We start from the raw sequence: 11,231 nt of genomic DNA on the forward strand, positions 1-11,231 counted from the left end.
TGTGGGCAACTGGGTTACATAACCTGAGCAGACAAGTAGGGGGACTGAACAGACATAACTTGACCATAGGCTACAATCACATTAGAGGAGCCACGTATAAATACCAAGCAAGCTTCACATAATAGATATGAAGAGGTTTCTTTTGGAAAAATAAAGTGATGTATTTTAGCAAATAGAAGCACTTTATCAGCAAGGTAATGGTTATCAGTTATCCCAGGCAAGGAAATGCAGGATACATGTCATTCCCCTGTAGTCTAGAAAAGCCAGTCTAACTGCCTCTTGGAATAAGAAACAATTAGTCTATTTGTATCTTTACCAAAAATTTGGACACTCTGTTCTAGTCTCAACATAATAAGTTTAATTACTAAAGAAGGGTAAGAGGCAAGCACTTCAGGACAGGCTGAAATGTATTTCCCAAGAAGAGGAACATTCTGCTAAAACACTGTGGGAGTATGAATTAAAGCAAAGAGAGCAAAAACAAGAGGTTTATCATATGAAATAAAAGACACTCTTTGATTTCAGATAGCATTTTCAATCAATTTTAAAGATTCTCTTGCTGTAGGAGTCAAAATTATCAGTGAAGAAGGAGTAGGGTAACCTTTAAGGATCAAAGAGTGGCTTAAGTTCCCATTTGGTAAGTTTAAGATAAGGCCAAATCTGACCAAAATCTCCTAAGAATTTCTGAAAATCATTTAAAGTTCATAAGTGACTGATTTTTAATTGAACCGTCTGAGTAATTATGGTTTGATGGCAAAGTTCAAATCCTAGAAAAACATAAGTGTCTTTTAATTGAATTTTGTCCGGGATTATCTGCAGCCCATGATCTGTCAATCTATGTGAGAGATTAGCATTCCTAAAAGCAAGAGGTTTTATGAAAAAGAAAAAAGCATTTCCACTGCTGAACAAGGCTCTTATCACATCAGTAAGGAGGCAGATGAATTGAAATAAGGCTCATTAGGTTTTTTTGAACTTGGCAAAAGACTTTGGATTTTTTCATTTTAGTTCTTTATTTTCTTCTCCTGTTGTTTGAGGGGAACCCGTGAAGGAAATTCAATCAGCTAATTGTGAATCTCACTCTTTGAGAGCCTTGAGAAATTGTATTTTGTTTTCCTGCATAGTGGCAACCATTTGGCCAAGTGAAAGCTTTTTTTTTTTTTTTTTTCTCAATTGCCGACAGGATGCAGAAATGGGCAGAGATCCAAAAATAATTATTAAGGGTCTGATATGGGGAAGGAAAATGGAATGGCAGAAATTAAATATCATCCCTGACTAGAGGGCCAGTAAGAAGCGCAATTGAAGCCACATTGGGTGGGACTAGACCATAGCAATCAGACTGATAGGCTGCAGCCTTTTTCTCCATGTCTGCCTTGTCCCCTGGAGAGAATCACCAGGCCCTAGACCCAGTGTTATGTTTTCAATGGATGGGTACATTCTTCTGACAGAAGGCGTGAATAGATTTGTCAATGAGTTGGGGCTGAGCTGGGTCTGTCAGGCTGTGTAGGGATTGTTCCCTCCTCCATTTAAATAAATCAAGAGGCAGAAGAGTCTTGACAGAGTGGCCGAATTACCTAGTAACTGGAGGGGGACAGGAAGCAATTTTCCTGAGAGACATCTCCCCTTATGACACTAACTCTTGTAAGTCTGTCCACTCTGGGGTAGCCCTAAGTATGTCATTAATAAGGTTCCAATAACTAATAATGGTGACCAGAATCTTTTCTGGACAAAATGTTGAATAATAAACCTTAAAGCAGTTGCCAGCTCTCTGCCAAGCCCTTTCATCAAGGGTGCCCTCTTGTGGAATCCAAGCGTGTATGTTAACAGCAAAGTCTACAAATTTATGAGATCCTTTTTCTTATCCCTAATTTCTTGACTCTTGAGAGACTCTTTAAGTCCCAAAAGAAAGAGGGACTTTTGAGAGAATGTTTGTCCCATCACCTTACCTTTAAGGATTTGTGCCTCAAATGAGTTTCCTGAGTTGAGCTTACAAAGGGTAAATCATGTAGTCACTCTGTCACTCTTTGGAACAACATGAAATTTCTTCCTAACTGGGTGCGCGGCGTTCTCTCTGTAGAGACACCTGACTGCCCCAAACACTGGGTGCCAGTTGCCCCGAAGCTGGGGACAGTAAACAGGAACCCAGAATAACATAGGAGTGTAGGAGAGTCAAGAAACACAAAGAATGGGCAACAAGTCAAATGGTCGGATCGAGATGACAATTTTTTATTTTTTTATGTGCTAGTTTTACAGATGTAAGAAGGAAATAAGGCATTGAAAAGAGAGTTATGGAACTAATGAAATGTTCCAGCTATAGAAACTTTCACAATCCTCTTTGTGGCGAATTACATGGGAAGGGAGAAGATCTAGTTGCAGGAGAGAATGTTCATTTCAGACATGTATCTAAAAAATACAACAAATAAAGTTAATGAAGTTAATAAAAATTTTCTATTTTATTGTACAGTTTTTTTACTTACATTTCAAGTGTCAACCTCTTTCCTTGTTTCTCCTCTAGAATCTCCCTATTCCATTTCCCATGTCTCTATGAGAGTGCCCCCCTCACCCACCCACTCCTTCCCACCTCCCCTCCCTGGCTTTATCATACACTGGTCATTGAGCCTTCACAGGGCCAAGACACTCTCCTTTCCTGATGTCTGATAAGTCTATCCCCTGCTACAATAAACTGCAATCCAACTGAAATTAAGATTCTCCAAGTATGCCTTAGCTTGCTTTCATGTTATATGTACAGACATTAAACTTACCTAGTTCATACATGTTTTTGATATTTTTATTCGGAATCCCACGTGTTCTGGTCAGGCTCAAATATTTTTCTCTCATTTCTTCAGTTATATTTGTTCCTTTTGCTATGTTTTAGAAAGGAAGATACAAATTAAATGATCTTATGAACCGGCTAGTGAGGATTAATCAAACTACATTATTTAAAGACAAAGCCACAATTTTCATCTAGGATCCACCTACACTTTTGATGGCAGGTCCAAAAGTAGTTAAATTGTGTAACAGTTTAGAGGCTGCTCCAAAATCACAATGATATCCATTTACACTTACTGGAAAATTGCATGTACTCGAGGCATTTTTTCCTACATCTTTTTAATAAGCATTAAATCAGTAAAATACCAATTAGGACATGTCAGTATGTGTCTATCAAATTCCCCCTGTTATAATTACCCAGACACACTCGTTACTTTTTTTTCAGATTCAAAACTTAACCCTTCGTGTTCTTGACTCCAAAGCAAAGACACAGTAATTATTCAGAACTGCTGACCTCACATACTGCCTTTTCCCACATTCTTTATATATCAAAATTAAACGGCCAAGTTTTATTTATTTTTTTTGTGTTAGAGTAAATTGAAATCCTATTGTGTATTATATAGGCCTTTACTTTCAAAAATATTAAATAAATTCTAGGTCCTATAATAGAGATGATAATTGGAAAAAGTGTATTGATAGCTGTAGGTGTTTTATTTGGAATGGCTGAAGCTGAAATAAATATAATATTTATTCAATAAGTCATATCACCTTTAATGACATATCTAGGCTAAGATAAAGGATGGATATTTAATGAATTCATTATCTCTGGTGATCTGTTTGCACATTTTAGTGCAAACCACATATGGTTAATGTGTGAGATATCTGAAATAAATTTCTATATTACCTTTAATGCTTTAATCTTGGTAGAGCCTAAGGGCATGTGCCATTTGTTGAACTAATATAGACCCACTGTAAAGGTGCTAATGTATTGAAAATAGAGCATTTGATCTTCAGAAAGTCATTATTTTATGTAAAAATAAATAAGATAATTATTGTATAGCAGTGTTATTCAGATGCAAAAAGGCACTACTTATATGCTAAAAATAAAAATGTACTTCTATTTATACAATCAGATATACTCACACAATGCTACAGTCAATCTTATTTCTCTCATTTCCTTATGAGTATACTTCATGAAAAACAGGATGGTTGTATTTGATATATAATCAATAACAATGTTAGATTCATGTGACACTGTGGACAAAAACAAAGCATATAAATTCACAGTTTAGATTCTATTAATTGAATTAAGTAGTCTTATCTCAACATATCGTTCATAACTGATTCTCTAATAATTACCTCTGACTCTCTACAATCCATAACCTCATTTCACTCATTCCTTTCAAATAACAAATCACAAGAAAATACCTGTATCAATCATACAATAGAGAAAGTGCCATGTCATCCATATTTGCTCATTGCTAAGAGAAATCATATCAATAAAGAGTTGTTGTTTTCTCACAGAAATATTAGTAAATATATAAAAGTTACAATGTTTGTAAACATTCAAATTGTTTATTATAGCTGCTTATTTGAATATACACATTACTCCACATCTATGCCATTTCTTCTTCTTCTTCTTCTTCTTCTTCTTCTTCTTCTTCTTCTTCTTCTTCTTCTTCTTCTTCTTCTTCTTCTTCTTCTTCTTCTTTTTCTTCTTCTTCTTCTTCTTCTTCTTCTTCTTCTTCTTCTTCTTCTTCTTCTTCTTCTTCTTCTTCCTCTTCTTCCTCTTCTTCCTCTTCTTCTTCTTCTTCTTCTTCTTCTTCTTCTTCTTCTTCTTCTTCTTCTTCTTCTTCTTCTTCTTCTTCTTCTTCTTCTTCTTTTTCTTCATCTTTATGTTTTTTTTAGAAAGTGAGCACCCATTAGGCTAAAATAAATTAACATCATTTCAGATATATCTGATCATTACTTCTGAATGCTGGACACAGAACCAATGCTCAGTGGTATAAAAAATGTTCCATAAATTTGTAATATTATTTGTGTCAAGTTGAACATCATATTTCTTATAAGTGAGTCAATGGAGGGAAATTTGTAGAGGAATATCTGACTGTCACACACAACACATATTTAGAAAACTGTATTCATCAGAGTGGATAATAAAGGACACATATTTGATAAAATTTGTTTCTTTTTAATCTATTCTTTAATTTTTTTAATGATTCAGACTTTATCTCCTATTCCACCCTCAAACTGTTCTACATCCCATGCCTCCTTGCCCCTATGCCTGTCTGTAGGAAAATGTCTCTACCTCCCACCCTATCTGACCTCCTCACTTTCTGGGGCCTAAAGTCACTCAAGAGTTAGGTACATGTTTTCTGACTCACTGCAAACCTGTCAGTCCTCTGCTCTATATGAGTTGGGGGTTTCATATCAGCTAGTGTATGCTGCCTGGTTGGTGGCTCAGTGTCTGAGAGATCATGGGGTTTCAGCTAGTTCAGATTGTTGATCATGTTACATGGTCTACCTCCTCCTGAGCTTGTTTCCGATATTCCTTACTTCAACCACAGGGGTTACCAGCTTCTGTCCATTGGTTGAGTGGAAACATTTGCATCTGACCCTGTCAGCTGATGCTGTGTCTTTTGGAGTGCAGATATAATAGGCTCTGTTTTGTAAGCACACCATAGCTTCAGTGATAGTGTCAGGCTTCAGGAACTCCCCTTGAGCTGGATCCCAATTTGGACCAGTCAGTGGACCTTCTTTTCCTCAGCCTTCTGTCCATTTATGCTCTTACAGTTCATTAAGACAGAAACAATTCTGGGTAAGAGTTTTTCACTGTGGAATAGCACCCCTATTCCTCCATTGGATGTACTGTCTTTCTACTGAAAGAGACTCTACATGTTCCCTCTCTCCACTTTAGGGCAGTTCATCTAAGATCCCTCCTTCTGAGAGGAGGCTAGAGACACATTACTGTTAATATCATCTATATAACTTTGGTTACACCCTACTAAAAATTAATAGTTCAAAAAACATGAAAGTCCCACTGAAATTAAGTTACCATTTTTTTTCACAGTTCATAAAACACCTGAGGTAAAATGCAAACACACAACTAAGAATAACTACTGTAATGTGTGGTCCTCCTTGAAAGTAAATTGAATTCCAACTGGCTGGAAAAGTTTATGAGTTGGAATTCTGAGAAGAATAACTTTAAATGTGCTAATTTGAAGAAATCATCTTTATGATCATAACATTTTGTATTTAGTAAGGGATAAGGATACACCTTAACCAGGATCAGATGTAATAATGCACTGTGAAGCTGGAGGAATAAACCCAAGTTGTTCTTCCTTAGCCTGCAATCTGCATAACCCTGAGGAAAACAAAGGTAGCTTTTTGACACTTAAATAATGAATCTTAATTTACAAAGCTAAGACAGATGTTTTCCTATGTATATGTTAAGGTAAAATTTCAATTCTTAACAATAGCTAAAATTCATAGGTGTGCTTCTTCAAACATTGTGAATGTGTTTTTGTTTGTTACCGCTATCTGTCAAAATCATTTATATATTTATAACAATTTATTTACTGTAATATGTTTACAAACTGGCAAAAACCATTAGAAAAAGTAGACTCTATATATGTTTAATAAAAACCTAAAACATAGTTACATAATTGCCCATGAGGTATTTCAGTTAAAAACAAAAATATATCTAGATTACCACATATTTTCACAAATGGTCAAGATTTAAGAAGCTTGAGAGATCTATTGAGTGAGGACTCAAAAGAATATAAATGAATATTTCTTAGTTCCTTGCAAGATTTGGGATTTAGTAAAAAATATGAGGGGAACTTTTTATTGTTTAGTGAATAGTACCAGGTATTAAATCTATACCTACCTGGGATCATATATCCATATGAAAAGATGTGAGTTTGTATGTTAGGAATATTGTCCTGTGGCTCAGGCCAGAACCAGATACCAGTGGCAGCATCCTTAGGGTCCTTATACATGCACTTTTTGCCTTTTAAAATATCTGAGAAAATGAAAATAATGATGATGATGATGATGATGCTGATGATCAGATTTTTGACAAAGGAGCTGTAAACATTCAATGGAAAAAGGACAGCCTATTAAACAAATGGTGCTGGTCCAACTGACACTCAGCATGCAAAAGAATGAAAATAGACCCTTTCTTATCTCCTTGTACAAAGCTCAAGTGTAAGTGGATCAAAGATCTCCACATTAAACCAGGTACACTGAAACTATTAGATGAGAATGTAGGTAAAACCTAAGAAAATATAGGAACGGGAGAAAATTTTCTAAACAGAACACCAATGGCTCGAGTTCTAAGGTCAAAGATTGACAAAAGGGACTTAATAAGATTGCAAAGTTTCTGTAAGTCTAAGGACACTGCCAAGAAAACAAAATGGCAGCCAACTCAATGGGAAAAGATCTTTACCAACCCCACATCAGATAGAGGCCTAATATCCAAGGTATACAAAAAACTGAAGAAGCTAGACACCAGGGAATCAAACAACCCTATTAAAATCGGGTAAAGAGCTAAACAAAACATTCTCAATTGAGGAATATCAAATGGCTGAGAAGCATCTAAGGAAGTTCTCGACATCATTAGCCATCAGTGAAAAGCCAATCAAAAAAACCCTGAAATTTTAACTCACACATTCAGATTGGTCAAGATTAAAAATTCAAATGACAGCAGATGTTGGTGAGGATGTGGAGAAAGAGGAACACTTCTCCACTGTTGGTGGGGTTGTAACCTGGTACAACCACTCTAGAAATCAGTCTGGCGATTCCTCAGAAAATTGGACATAGTACTACCTGAAGACCCAATTTATTCCACTTCTAGGCATATTCCCCAGGGAAGTTCCAACATACAACAAAAACACATGTACCACAATATTCATAGCAGTCCTATTTATAGTACCCAGAGGCTGAAAAGAACCCAGATGTCCTTCAGTAGATGAATGGATACAAAAGTGTGGTACATTTACACAATGGAGTATTACTCAGCTATCAGAAGCAATGACTTTATGAAATTCTTAAGAAAATGGATGCATCTAGAGAATATCATCCTGAGTGAGATAACCCAGTCACAAAAGAACAGAAATAACATGCAGTCACTGATAATTGGATACTAACCCCAGAAAACTTTTAACACCCCAGGAACAACTCACAGAATATATGAAGTTAAGAAAAGAAATAAAAAAAGAAAAAAAATGCTTAATCCTTACACACCAAGAAAACTTTGACTAATTCCAGGTTACATCCTGTTTTATATGTACTTTATGCTCATTGTAACTAGTAAGATCTTAATTCACACTATCAAACCTTTAAAAATAAAAGCACTGACATAATGTATTCATATACTTTTATGCAAAAATGCTTAAAATCACATTTTATATTTGTTTTTAAATAAAGTTGTACAATAATAAAAGAAAATATCAATAATAATAACAGAATTTGTAATCTATATTTACTTCCTTCACATATTTGACTGATTTCTTTCAAAGGACATTATCAAACCAAGACATTACATTTATTGTAAAATTTGTGTCCAATCAATGTTATAAATGTAAAATACTCACATAAAATATTTTTGCAAGGTGCATATTTTGACTTTTCTGCTGTAATTATGTGCTTTTGGCATCTCCCATGTCTTCTAAACATAAGGAAATATCACATATTAATATTCAACTATGATACTACATACAATTTTAGTTTATCATAATACAATTCTACAGAATTTTATGTAGTAAAATGTAAACGTTTCCACTCAGTGTACGGCTTAATCCTACTCACAGGAGAGTCTAAGAGATACCTAGAGGTTTTCCAACTATCTACATGATTATGTTTTTGTTATTCTTTTCAAGTTGTCATATTGATGGCACTTTGTACAGTATGACAACTAACCCACAGTTTGGCCTCTGAAAATTACATCCAAGTGCTGTCTCATCTGAAAAATGTGGAGCCACAGCTTTCTTCAGAGTGTAATTTGCTGAGCCTAGGTGTAAAGAAATATTTACACCTAAAACTTTAGTGTGAAGTTCGGGATATAATATCATAGAGAAATATAGAAAAAAATTAATTACTATTTTCTTACATAATCTAAAATGTTACACACAATGGTTTTTACTTTATTCTAGTTTTTAAATTTTTGTTTTCACAGTGAGTACTCTATAGCTTTGGTTTGCTATGTGTCAAATATATCAATCCAGGGTTTCTCATGAGTTTTGGTGATTTCATGTCCAGTGTTCAAAACTAGGATTTTGGACATTTTGCCAAAAGTCACCCTGATCTATATTCTTTGATCAATTTTTCTGAAAACTGTTGTTAGTATTATAAATATGTTGAATGACTTTATTCCTTATTTGTTTAAATGACAATACACTTGGAATTCTAAAGTTCCTCAGAATCTCTGTAATAATTTTGATACATCAAAGTAAGTCACATGCATTGTGTAAAGTTTATTTTTGTATATGTGAGCTTAGTGTATTACAATATATCACAATATGCATGGAACCATGTAGTTCGCCTGGACTGTTTACCTAGATAGGCATATATATATATATATATATATATATATATATATATATATATATATATATATATATATATATTTCAAATTAGAGTCCACAGTCCCTGGTGCACAGAAGTTCTTCCCAATTTCTGAGAAGCAGATGTACTCCCTAAGGCATTGTAGAACCTATGCCTCTTAGTGTATCTATGGAAGCTTCATATAAAAATTGACATTAATCCTGATCATCCCATGTAACTTATGAATGTCATTCTATCCTCGCAAGTATAACTGTATTGACCTTAGCAATTGTCAAATATTGTGTTTCATTGTAGAATGATTATCTACATTTTGAACTATGTGTAGATATTTCATGTAGACCAAATATCTATTCTCTGATTATTATTTACACCTGAATAAAGCTTCTCACCTGATGTAGTAAGTCATGAACATTTTTGTGTAATTCTTCAAAAAAGTAACATTACGCATTAACATCCCTGCATAACCATTGTCTCCAACTTCTTTTAAATCATTGGCAGCCAAGTAGATGGTCTTGAAACTCCCTGAAAGCTAGAACAAAATGTCCAGATAGATCATGTGGGGAAGCTGTAAAATTTCCTTTATCTCTTTCATCGATTATAAGAACTGGACCTATTTAATCTAACATCGTTGCATAATTTTCTTGTGACTGGTGAACTTTCTAGATAAGTAGCAATATTATTGTACATGATAAAAATTAAGTAAAATTGTGAATATGTAGTATATTTTATTCATTTTAGTGTTTTTAACTGAATATTTTAGTTACTTATATTTCAAATATTATCTCCTGTCAAGGTTACCCCTTGGGAATGCCCTTATCCCATATTATCACCACAAGTCTATAAGAGAATATTTTTAAATTAAAATAAACCAGTTGTTTGCTAATCAAGATGAGATCTAGAAATTTAGCAATCATACTTATTTCTGTCTTTAATAAATGTTTGAAATATCATTTGTTAGAATGATGACATTTATTTTTATGTTACTGTTTTAATTTTATTCATGGCAAGAGTACAGAATGTGAGGTAGTGGAAGTGAACCCTGAGAGTTCCTATAGCAACAGTGAGAGAGACTTCTCCAAGCAGCAAAGATAACGTAAGAAAAGTACGTGACAAAATCAGTAAACCTTGAAATTTGAGTGTAATTTACAAAATGAAGGAATAATATCTTGAGAACATAACTTTATATTATGAAGAAAATAATTAGTGGAAGTAGTCATAATTTCAAATTTAATAGTGTCCTGTAAATTGAGAAGAAAGACTTAAAATTGAGATGTTCTTTCAATGAATCAAAGTTCAATTCTTGGGACATGTGCAAAAGCCAAATTAACTATGTCTCTCCTTCCCCCTCTCTCTTCCTCTCCCTCTCTAGCCTCCCTCCATCCCTCTCTCCTACCCCAGTGTTTGCATGTGTGTGTGTGTGTGTGTGTGTGTGTGTGTGTGTGTGTGTGTGTGCTTGTGTGTATTTGTGTATCTCAGTGCTCCTATGGAGAAAAGAAGATGAACACAATGGAATGTCCATAAGAAGAGGAGTCAAATAACCTATGTTCACATGAACCATGAGAATTTCTCAAATAAGCTGTTATGTGAGGGCAAACACACAATGTCACACTATAATTTCTATTTAGTGTGACACATGTTTATACACACAGATATAAAATTCATTTGTACACATGAAGAAGAATTGCAAAACAATGGCAATATCTCCATTAGACATATTGAATACTAACTTTTGAATAAATGTTTCTCATATATTCTCATACTACGACATAACTAAAACAGTACATGCATGGTCTAGGAAAACACGTGACACTATTTGTGAAGTCACTAAGTTACTCCACATGGTATACATTGTAAAATTCCAAGTAAGTTTAATCAGTTACATGAAAATATTTGAATTGATT

The sequence above is a fragment of the Micromys minutus genome, assembly GCF_963924665.1.
Source record: "Micromys minutus genome assembly, chromosome: 1".
Classification (NCBI taxonomy): Eukaryota; Metazoa; Chordata; class Mammalia; order Rodentia; family Muridae; genus Micromys; species Micromys minutus.